The sequence below is a fragment of the Athene noctua genome, chromosome 5 (assembly GCF_965140245.1).
Source record: "Athene noctua chromosome 5, bAthNoc1.hap1.1, whole genome shotgun sequence".
Lineage (NCBI taxonomy): Eukaryota > Metazoa > Chordata > Aves > Strigiformes > Strigidae > Athene > Athene noctua.
This window is the reverse complement of record NC_134041.1, coordinates 1,204,439-1,216,864: the sequence shown is the minus strand read 5'-3', so window position 1 is coordinate 1,216,864 and position 12,426 is coordinate 1,204,439. Positions and strand designations below refer to the sequence as shown.

The 12,426-nt window shown below is 45.5% G+C and overlaps 1 protein-coding gene across 2 annotated transcripts in view; it reads right to left on the bottom strand.

Moving 5' to 3' along the window:
* NEGR1 (neuronal growth regulator 1) overlaps nt 1-12,426 on the bottom strand; it is a 288,761-nt gene that overhangs the window by 62,450 nt on the left and 213,885 nt on the right. The gene's annotated exons all lie outside the window — the stretch shown is intronic.

Genomic DNA, 12,426 nt, shown 5'->3' with positions numbered 1-12,426 from the left:
AAAAGTGATTGTCAGTTTTTCCAGTTGCCAGCGAAAGGCAACCGTAAGCTGAAAATAAAACACAACAGATTCCTCAGGAAAGAGATTATCAAAGGAAAGGCTGAACAACAATTGCCTTCTCCCTGGAATTTCTTTTACGTTTTCTGTTTTTAAACAATAATTTATGTGCATCATAAAAACGCTATAAAAACCAAACCACAGAACTTATAAATAAAAATCTGTTTATTTTTTCCCAAGCAGTTTTCCAGATGTTGTTTTAAGGTATTTATGTACATGTAAAATGCTGACTGCCTCTTGTCTGCTTCTTTCACCGTCTCCCCCATCGCTCAGCGCGCCACGTTAAGAGACCATAATCTTTTACGGGAACCAGCCGCGCTAACGAAGCCTCAGATACAGGGAAGAGCAGAGTGACAGGCAGGTTCCCCGCACAGGCGGGTCAGCTCCATCGCGCGCCTCATCGCACACCCATCCTTCACCAACACCACCTTTTCCAGATGCGTAGGCCATCGCACAGGAATCCAGCTGTCACAGCCCCGGGAACGCAAACGCACACTCTGAGCACTTAGACACAAGTCTCAATGTTTAATGGCGCCGGGTGAGCACGTTTCAGGTGGGATTAAACAGAGGACTGGTTCTGTCTCGCCCATCTCGCAAGTCCTGCCCCGAGTCAGGCTGACAGACTATTGGTTTCCCACAGCCACCAAACATACCTTCTGCCTTCAACTTTCTCTCCACGATGATTGCATCAAACCAATCCATAAATTCATTAACTTTCAACCAGTAACCTTAAAATTTCAAGTGGATAATAAAGATATAACCAATTTGCATGATGACTCCCTAATCTGCATAGGAAAAAAAAAAAACAACAGATTTTTTTTTTGTTACTCCATAAAAATACCAGGCACATATGAACTTACGCCTTCCTGAGAAACGAAGCGGTTTGTGCAGCCAAGACTTTTAGAAAAAATAACTTTGAGTGAGACTGATAACATGAAGAGCTGTGAACCGGCCACATTTTGCCTTTGCTCCTGCGGTAGCGCGTGGCACCAGCACCTCCTCGAGCACCACAAAGCTCAGAGCCCAGCTTGTGCTTCTGAAGTGTTCAAAAGCACAACAGCTACAAGCGGCCAAGGTGAACCATACAAAAGCAAAACTTGTGCGAGATAAACCATACAAAAGCATCACCTGAATCGTGGAAGAAAATGGAAGCCTACTGCATGGGCACGTGATCCCTGGAGGGTGCCAAGAGCTGGAGTATGGCTGGGGGGAGGTCTGCCTCTGACACAGGGTTTCCACCTCCCTGGGACTGGGGACTGCTCGCCAGCATTCCCACAATTTCCCTCAAGCCGTGACCACTGGGACAGAACCCCTAGGACATTTCTCCACCCTTAGTTCACAGGTGGCTGGTGTGTCCGAGGCTGGTCCAGACGCGTCACTGAGCTCCTGGGGACCATCACCCTGAGCAGGCAGGTCCGGGGTCTCCCGGCTGCCGGGCACTGACCCCAGCCCCCCAGAGAGAAGAGAAATACCAGATCACTTCCCCGTTTACCTGTCTCTGTCTGACATTGCGGTTCTGGATCGCTGGGGGACCTGGTCCACCCACCTGCCCACCCGGGTGGTCCCAGGGGACCCCTCCAACCTGACATTTTGAAGGTCCAGGGAGACCCACAGCCTGGCTGGCAACGCACTGACACTTATTTATCCGTGCAGGTGCTGTAGTTTTAAACTGCTACTTATTTTGTTCCCGGTCATATGAGAAATAAGACTAAATTTCTATGTGAAGAAAGCATTTAAAGACTTGTGCTCTCATTCTCTCAGTCTTCATTTATCCAAACCAACTCAGTCTAAAAGAAACTCAGCTCATTCTCTCCCATTTCAGACATCACATCTTCCGAAAAACACACGTGATTTTGTGGTGCCTGGAAGCCCTCCAGTTCACCCCAACTTAGCCTGAGTGAGCGTGCCCAACGCGAGATGCCGCACTACGGGGAATATGCTGCCAGGTGGAACGGGAAGGTTGTTCCTCATGGGCTGCACGTGCTGCTTTCCTACCCATGAGGACATCCTCCTTAACTCGACGTTTCTTCCCCCATTTCCCATGGGATTCCCATGGCATTAGCCCAGGTGCCCATCTTACATTTGTGCAACCCGTGGGTGGATGCTGCCCCACGCTTCTCCTTTACCGATCACCTTTTATTTTTGTATCAGCTCTCCCGGGTGTTGAGGCAGCCTCCAGCCATGCCCGCTCCACGGGGCAGTCTCCCAGCAGGGCCGGGGATCCTGCCCTAGGAGGGATGGAAATTTGCCGCACCTGGAATAAACTTGCAGGCCAAAGTGGACAGAATATATTTTTGAGGACACCAGAGAGAAATTCTAGGAGAGGTCCTTGAATAACGCACTGGATTGAACGTTGAGCAAGCTTTCATGAACTGCAAGTTGAGTTTAAGCTACCGACATCCCGTGTAGTTCCATCACCGCTGAAAGACGCCGGGAAGATTTTCAGTGGTCGTAGGTTTTGCATCTCAGGCCCTGACAGACCCTGGTGACCACGGGTTTTGTCCTGTGTGAGACAAGAGCAGTGACCACCCCATGGGTTCCACGGGCTCTGCAAGCCCTTAAATAGCAGAAACTTTACCCGGCCCCTTCTCCACGCCACCATGCAGCAGCTCCTTGGAGAGTTTTGTGGTACGCAGCAAATATTTTTCTGTGTTATGAAAAGGGAGTGAAAATATATATTTTTTTTTTTTCTAATTCAGAGTGGGTGGGATTAATAACAAAAACCCCTGGGTTTGAAATTAATCTACCACACTGTGTGCACACTCCACTGACTATATTTAATTCTCATGAGCTAAGCAGAAAGAGCAAATAAAAGACCAGCAAAGGCCTGAGTCATGCAGAAAGTTTTTTCCTAAGAAGTACCACCACCTTCATGCTTCTCAGTGTGGCCTCCGTACTTTTTGCATGGTGTTTTGTGGGGTTTTTTGATTTTTTTTTTCCTTTGGTTTGGTTGTTTGTTTTTTAAATAAATGCAGAACAGCATTGGCAATAAATTTTAAAATTAAATGATCCATAAAAACATACAGCTTGCTGATGCTTTTTCAGGCAGGAGCCCCAGGCATCGCGCTCCTGGTGCAGCTGGGAAGGGGATGCCAGCTGGATCCCAGCTACAAATCACGATTCTGAGCTTTGCTGTCCGGTGAGGCAGAGCTTTGTCTGGAAAATACTGGAAAACTCTGAAAAGGAAGTTATCTTAGATCTCCCTTTCAGAAAGATTTCAGCTTCTGTTTGTTCAGAATAAAAATAAAAATCAATATTCTATGCTCTAGGAAATCCCTGGTTAATACTGGTGTGAAAACACAAACCGAAGATAGCTTAGAGCCACCATTCTCTTAGATTTTTCACTGTCAGGTTATTTTCCTGTTTTTAGTACAAAGCCAAACCGCGGGATGCAGGCACAATTCTGGTGCACTGATTAGCGATGTGCTGAGCCAAAAATCCATCAGACCCTACCGCTCCCATTGGTGTGGAAGACTCAATAACTCCAGATGAAATTACACACCAAAATACCTGCTGCTCCCCTTGCCAGGGTTTGTTTTGGAAAGGCGAGAGACAAACACACGGGAAGAGATTCTCGGGCCTCCGCTATTTCATTTTTTTCCACATAGTCAACAAAGACTCTTTTTTGAGAAGACATTCATGATTTGATCTTATTGCTGTCAGTCATGCTGCAGTTGTCTGCATTCTCATGCTGCTGGGCCTGCACGTGTTTTCTCCTGTGTAAAGGATTTTGAGGTTGTAACAATGGGAAGGAATATTATATCGATCTAAATACGTATAATTTAGCAAGAGGAAAGCTCATATATGTTAACGAGCGCTCACAAGGTTCAGTTAAATTCTGCCTTCACCATTATCCAATATGAATTGTTTTTCTGGTGAACAATCTCCTCGACACCAGAGTTGCAGGGACGCACAGGATCAGCCAAACCACCCAGGAGAGGAGAGGATGGAGGATAACAACATCCCGCCTCCAGCCAGGGCTGACAGGCAGCTCCTTGGGAGAGGTTATAACAAACATACACAAAATAACATGACTTTCCCTCCCGGGTAGCACCTCAAAACCTTAGAAAATCCCTGAAATGGGTGTGGTGATGGTCTGCCTGCCTGTCCCCCCCTCTGTGACAGGGCTCTGCGTTTCACAGCACTGACCACCCCTTCCTTCCCGGTCACCTCCACGTCATTAGATCCTTCTGCAGCTCTTAACAGCTTGTCTCTTTTATTATTTTTTTTTTTTTTGTATTGGCAATAAACTTGTTGACGCTCTGCTGACACTTTTTTTATAGGGTGTTATGAGCAGCACGGGGGGCTGCACCATGCTCCCCTCCCTATGAAGGGACTGGGGGGATCTGACCCTCTTAAATTACTGAGGGGGATGATTTAAACCCTGCTCAATCCCAGCAGCAGTTAGATGCCTTCCAACCCCCCAACAGGTTTCCTGCAGTGCCGTCAGGAGCGTTCCCAGTGCCACCAGTACCACCGCCCACACTGCAGCAGGTAACCCCCCATCACCCACTGTCCCCACGGCGGGCGGCTGCTGCTGGGCTCTTACAGCTGCTTAGGGAATCAATAGCAAGGATAAATATTGGCCATCCAGGAAAACGTTTTCATTCAGGAGTATAATAACGATGAATTAAACTATTACAGAAAATCGTTTAGTGTCATTAACGATGTGATCCTGCTCTATTCAGCTGATTGATCAAAGAGATGCGAGCAAAAGTCCTGAGCGGGCAATAGAAGGCAAGGGATAAATACAGATGGACACAAGCTTAAAGGCCTGATGAAAGTTTAAAGAGGCAAAAAGAAGAGCAGCTTTAATAATTTTTAAAGTAATTACTGCAGAAACAATAGGAGAAATGTTGGTTAAAGCTTCAACACAAGAGAATCTGTGGCTAAAGGGGGGCACGGGTTAGGCAAGGCTCCAGCAAGCCTCCCCTCAAACTCCACGGCCTCCACAACTGAAACCTTCACCGGGTTTCCCCCTCCAAAGGTTACGTGGGAAGAGATTCCAGTCGTGTTGTAGAGACACAGACGTGCTTCCGAGTGCGTGCAGAGCACTTCACTATAAATAATAATGCAAGAAAATAACCACCTGTCTCAAAGGTATAGGGCATCAATAGAGTGAAACCATTTCTCTGGTAGTGCCTAGAGGAGGAAGGAAGGGGGTGACAGCCACAGAGAGCTCCCAAGGGGGAGAATGGAACAGAAAAATTAGTGGCCTGACAGGAGACGCTGCAGTAAAATGTAACAGCGACGTTAACAGGAAAACCTTGCGTAAGACTAATAATTTAAAATGTATTTCTCATTTTTATGTCTCCTAAATAATGATTATATAAAATAACAAAGAAAAAAAAAAAGATTATATATCTGTCAGCAGTACTGGGCTTTTGTGACTCATATTTGCAGGTTTACTCTCCCTACGGTGGATCCCTGCTCAATCCTCTTCCACAGTTCATCCCTGCGGAGCCGAGCACTTAAAATAAATGCTTCATTTCTGACTTGGAAATAAATTACTGGAACATACTTAATATCAATTTCTCAAATACGTGTAAGTGCTTTGCTGGGAAAGGCTCTTTCAAGTGTGTGCTCAGAAACTCAGCTTAACTGGAGTTTTACTAGTGCCCTTTCACATCTGTCCCTGCACGAGGCGGCTCAGGAGGAAAGGTTGCTCTTGACTCAAAGCACTGAATTATTATCCCCACAGAACACACATTTATGGATCCCCACCAGACAGACGTGACATGAGAAACGTGCGAGCGAGGAGGGCCCAGACCCGACACGCACCAGGAGGTGACGCAGCTTTGATGTGGTTTCACCAGCCTCACGCCAGTCCCGCCTAGCAAAGCCCAACTGCTGGCACGCGCCCGGGTTGGCGCTGTTATTGCTAAAGCAGCACGGCAAAATCACAACTACCTACTTTCCTTCTTTTTAAGGAGCGACAGGAAAAAAAGCCCCATGTGGGACAGGAGCGCGGCGCAACCTCAGCAAGAAAACTGATGGGATGGTCGAGTTATTCCTGTCCCACAGCCAAATCTGACGCAAGTTCACGAGGCCACTGGCTCACTCGGGGGGACCTGAAGAGATTTCGGGGTAGGTGAGCGCTACAGCAGGTGCGTACGCGCACTCCGGTGTGTGCACATCCTATTTCAGCGAACCAACCGAAGTTTCAATAAACGCCCCTATTAAAAGTCTCCTGTGGCGACACCGAGTACTCGCCGCACTCCATCCCTCTCCCAGCATGCTAATGAGAAAGACGTGAAGGCTATCATTGTTTCCCACTCCTGTGCTAGAAGAGCTCTCTAATTACTTTCTGCTCAGTTTCTGCTCATCTGATATCACCAACGTGTTCACATGAGTCAGGCGTTTGTCCTGGGAAACCAAATTTTACAGCTTCTGTTCCATCCAGAAATGATGCGAAGTGCTGCTGAATCTGGTTTCCTACCCAAATATTTTCATATTGCTTTCAAATGTCTGAAGGAACAATTAAAACAATGCCTGCAACACGCTGGCATTCAAGCACAGAAAGCGTGCAAAAAAACCTCCAGCTAGAACAGGTTTCATCTTTTAACATTTTAATGAGCTTCGGGACTTTTATGCATATTAGTTATGTTGCCCTAATTACTCATTATAATTCTAATGTGCATTTTATATTTAATTACAATGCTTATAAAGATTTGGTATGGACAGTAAATTATTATAACTAGCATGTGCATAATGATTATGAGCTGAATTTATTAACTTTTACACTAGCATTCAGGGCTGGCAACTTCCAGTTTCACCTTTGTGATTAACCATATTGTCTGATTAAACTAACATTTTTGTGGCATTAATTGTAAATGTCAAAGAAGTCTTTTATTTTTCCAGTTTTCATCAGATTTTAATTTGGCATCCTAACTTCATCTTTTGTTAGTGAAATTGCTCTCCAGCGTGTCAAGACAAAGGTTTCAGGTAAGAGAACAGGTTTTCCGAGATCTGTTTTCTGCCTCAGAAAAACAGATATGAGCAATATTCAAATATATTCATTTATATATATATACACACACATAGTGTTTTACCAATAAAGTAACAAATCTTTACAAGTGAAACAGGATTAATTGTATTTTATATAATTAAGACAGTCTTCCAGTAGTCTAGATTATTTAATTTTTCTAATTTATTCAGAGCAGCAGCCCTACCTATTCCCCAACCCATGGAATAGTTTAATAAATGCTTCTTCATATCAGAAACTTCTCCAATGTGTGACAACATTTGAGAGACATACCTTTAACAGTCACTGGGATAAACAACTAAGCTTATTTTTTCCATCTTTCCTAGACGGTTTATCGAAACCCACTGAAATCGGTGGGATCTTGATGTGTACATACACATAAATTCTATTTGCAAACGAACTGAATTCTTACTGATAGCTTGTATAACTCCTGCATTTTTATACGTAACCCAGCACCTCTCTTGTTCTTTTCCCTTGCCTGGTCAGGATTTAACTACAAAACAGTACACTTTAAATGTTGATTAATTAAACAATTGTGTAAATACCAGAAAACGAGTGGATTCTCAAGCATTCCCCGTGTGTAATTCGGCATGTCGCAGAGTACGTCAGAGTCTCCCGAAATGGGCATCTCCCTCAGCTTCGTCTAATGGATTGCATGATAACAGAGCATCAGAATCACTCACTGCTGGGCAATTTATGTGTTTCAATATAAAACCTCCCAGATTTGAGAGGAAAGCTTAAAACCCACAAGTAACTGTTACGTGGGAGGAAAAAAAAAAACAACCTGCAACACAGCAGCAACACAAAATAATACTTAATAAATAAAAGGCCAGCAGACAGGAATTCTTAACAATGTGTTTTACAAGTATTTGAGTGATAAGAAAGGGAAGAAACTTAACACCACCTCCCCAAACCAGCAAAGACCTCCAGGGAGCTCCGTAAGAAAACGCGGGCGGGGGCACTGCTTTGGTTTTGTCCATCATCTTACTGCTTCATCTATTTAACCCTCTATTTTCCAACAAAGCATTTTTCTGATTGTATTCCCTTCGAGGTAGCACCATAAATCTATTTTTATCCCCCGATAACGGGGTTGTGGCAACACGGGGACACAAGCCCTCCTTCTGAGCAGCGAGTGCTGCGGGTGACAGTGTCCGAGGGGCAGGTGGCTCCAGGCGTGTGTCAGTATCTGCATCTTTTTGCAAATAGCTGTGTCCCATTTGGTAGAACAAGGCCTGCCACTGCGTAGGAATTCACAATACAGACAAAAACCTCAGCTCTGCGTGCTCCCCGCAGTCAGGGACCTGGTAACGTCCATCAGAGCAGCTGGGGGAGGACGGCTGGGTCAGGAGCATCTCCGGTCTGAGCTCATCTAACGGCATCACGCTCGCCCTTCCCGCGGGCGTAATTGAAATCACGATGAACAAACATGAAACAAATCCTGCATTTGCATACGAGACTTGTTGGTAATTTAGAAGGAACAGATGCACAAAACATAAATAGGGATATAAATGTTCAGTGTTTGGTGGTGTTTGATACGGTGGAGTTGGTTTTAATCTTCCATTGGCCAGCACAGCTTGATTCAAATTTAACTGAAGTCAAAGTCTTTATATTGACTTCAGTGGGCTTTGAATGGGGCCCAGAAAGATCTGTGGTAAAAGAGAATTTCACAGTTTTCAAAACAAAAAAAGTAAAAAAAACACATTGCAACTTGAAAGAGCACTAGTATAACATAGACAGCTCTTGTCATGTAATCCTTTTTATACACTATTGCTCTCACTGCTGTAATTTGAGGGAAAAGTTGTCATCGATACTTTCTCATCAGCAAAGAATGGCTGAGCATCTGTAATTACCCGAGTCAAAACAACAAACTTTTGTCTCATGGCATAAAATATGCTATCGACAATACCCAGCAGAACCACTGACTGCCTTTTTAAGAAATATTTGAAGGGGATCTATTAGAAAAGGGTTTAAAACTTCCAGCGTGGTTCATAGGGAGACTGAGAGGCACAACTTCTGAGTCCTGATGCCGCCCTTCAGGCAGGTGGTAGGGAGGGGCAAAGCGTGGGGACGTAGGTGACACCGATGGGCAGCGGCTGCTGGGGAGGGCACGTGGGTCTCACCCCTAATGAGTCATTTGCAAGCGCTGGCTGGGGGACTTGAAGGTGAAGGGCACCTCTGTGAACTTCAAGAGAGCATCTCCCCCAGGAGAAGGTGTCTTGGGAACGGCTGGGGTTAGCTTTTCCCATGCAGCATGCACGCTGGTCTAATTTTCATTCCTCTTCCACATTCACTCTATTAAGTTACATTTCTCCCCATGTTGGGAGGGAGCACACGGCCCCACGCAGGCAGTGAGGAAAGCCCAAGCAATGGGGAGCTTTGTGCTGAAAGGCAGGGCAGCATCTCCTCAACTGACAACTGCAAGGCTTAAGTAGAGGGAAAAATAAAGATATTTTACTCCATGCAAGCTCACTGTTAAATATAGCAGAGCTCCACGTACAAATGTACATCCCTGGGTAACGCTGGAGGACTGGAGTGAGCCTGGGAAAGGGACGTTTCCATATGGGACAGGAGCAGCAACATGGCGGGACGTGGGGGGAAGGAGGATGATGTGCTGTCATCTCTGTCTGCCCAGGGGAGCCGGGCATCCTGCCTCCAGTTCCCACACGATTAACGTGCCCTCACACTCTGCTGCCGCTCCTTTATCTCAACAATTTATTCAAACGTGTGCGTGGAGGTGAAAGGGGAAAAAAATGAATATCAGCATCCTGGAGCGGTACTGAGGAATGAAGAGGAGGAAAGGGGATGCTTTCATACATCTGATGCCAATCCAGAAGGAAGAGTTGGCCGGGAGCCTGGGTGCGAACAAACATGAGCGCTTTCACTTTGTTATTTCTCTCCCTCTAAGGAAGATAAAAGCAACGGACTTCGACAAATTCCAGGAATTACTAAGTAGATCTTTTGGCAGTAAAGCTGAGGAGAAAGTGAATTAAAGCAAGCTGGTAGTTTTCCAGGGAAAGAAAGTTTGGAACACGAATGCAAAATACCTGAGCGTAGGTTAGGAATGCAGCAATAGGCCTGCTCTGGTCCTGCTGAGCACACCCAGGAAGCCAAGAGCAGCTGAGGCAGGCATGAGACGTCAAGGGCCACGAGAAACCACGCCACACCTACGCTATCGGTATTAAAGCGAGACATGACCCTGCTGTAGTACCCCGTGTGGTGCCCAGACCACCAAAACACTCGTGGTGGTGCGTTTCTGTACCACCCCACCTGAAAACGCATCACGACCGCTAATGAAAAACCTGAATGTTGGGCCCAGAACAGACCCTGGGGACCCCCATCCCTTTGGCCTAGCAAGGAGCCTTTTCATCACAATTCTCTAAATAATTTTGCATCCTCACCATGGGCATTTGTTCTCATCCATGTTTCCCACGCTTGCACCTCTAAGTGCCACGTGTCAGAAGCTTATGAACGTCCACACGCGACACCTCCTGCCCTCCCCGGCCATCAAGTGTGGTTTGCTGTTGATGAACCCACGGTAGCTGTTACCCTCCTCAGGTTGTCTCCGAGGTACCAACACATCTGGCTACAGTTCCAGCACACATCTGGGAATCGGAGACACGCCAGGTGACCGCCAATTCCCTCCGAACAGCAGGCACCCTGGGCCTCAGGCCCCAGGACCTTGCCCAGCCTTTCTAAAGTCTCAGAAATAGTTTCATCATCGTTTGCTTTATGTAGATCTTTGACGAAGTTTATAATCCTTACCTGATGACTTGTGACAGCCATTAGCTTATGGAAAACTGTTCTCTATCCACTGTAGGTTAAACTTTATTTGCCTGCTCTTGGTATACAGCCCTGGTGGCTCGCAGGTGACCACGCTCCCCTTCTTCTGAGAGGCGGGAGGAGGCGTCCGACGACGAGCAGTGCTGGGAAGGGAGGCCAACACCTCCCAGAGATGCTCAACACACACAAACCCCCCGCTTTATGGGGCACTAGTGTGGTCTCAGCTGAAGTACTCGAAGTGCAGGGAAGCAGAAGGAACTGGGACCAGTGGAGCTGGGAAAGACGATTTACTAGGGATACATTCTGTCACGCACTAAATATGCAAGACAGAATTAAAAAGGAAACAGCTCTTCCCTATCTCCTCCACAGGCCAGGCAAGCAATAATAAGACAAAATTGAAGGAAGGCAGATTTAGGTGTGGTAAGATATTGCTGGAAGAGATTGCTCAAGGAGGCTGTCAAGGTGGTCGCTATCTTATTTTTAAAAGTTGACAATTCGAATACGTGCATCTGCATCCAGACAGCAGCATCCTGACTCCTCAGTTCTCCTCCGGGTTGAATTTTTGTGGTCTCCAGAATCTGGGGATTACTAAGCATCAGAACAATTCCTATAACGGCAAACTCCTCTACTCATTTCTGCAGATACTGGCGTTGTGTTTAAGGTTATATGCCATTTTTCCACACAATGGGAATAAAATAAATTATACTCTTCTCAGCTTACGAAAGTAATGAAATCTCCAGGTTCATGCTTAACTACAGAAATGAGATAAGTATTGAAACTGGATGTGGAAGTCAGAAATAATTCAAAAGACAGAAGTAGAACTTTTTTTTTTTGCAGAAAACTTATCACGTACATGTTGGATCTGATTTGATATATTCTACATACATAACAAAGTAGCTAGGTGTACTCACCAAAATGATATTTCTAAGGACAGAACTCATTACTACTGTATAATAAATGGAAGCATAAGTCAGAGTTAGCACTGAACAGATTGTTTGGGGTTGCAAAGACAGCAGCTGTCACAGCTTGACAGCTTTCTTGTTAGTGAATCAGCTTTACTGACAGTCTTTTTGATTGAAAACCACTGTTCGCTGACAGTGTGTTATAGCTGATATACATATGTATCTCGTGAAGAATGAGAAAGAGCCATAAAAGGTCTAGAAGCTATTGCTCTATATTAAAAAGAAGTGAAGTTTACATAAAGGGTTTTCTGGTTTCTCCCCCTTCCCCAGCAATCTGTGGCAGATGTAAGTTGATAGAAACAGGACCATCTCTATTGGCATGTGACAAGCACACACGCACGCGGAGTCGGGTCCAAAGTGGGTTTTCTAGCTAAAAGCAGTACAGCCACAGAAATACCAGTTGCTTTCAAACACTCTCAGGGAAAGTTTGTGCCGTTGAAAACAAAGTTTAGACATAAAATTATAGAAAGAAAACTCCGTGCAACTCCGACAGGGGTTTCCCAGACCTCCTGCTAGCCCCAAGAGGGGACCTGCTGGAGTTAATATAACCATATTAAATCAGAAAATAACCCGTTCACTTTGAGTTGCATTTTATTTCTTTCATACATGCTCCATCTGTGCCAATGGTTGAGTGGTAGCTCC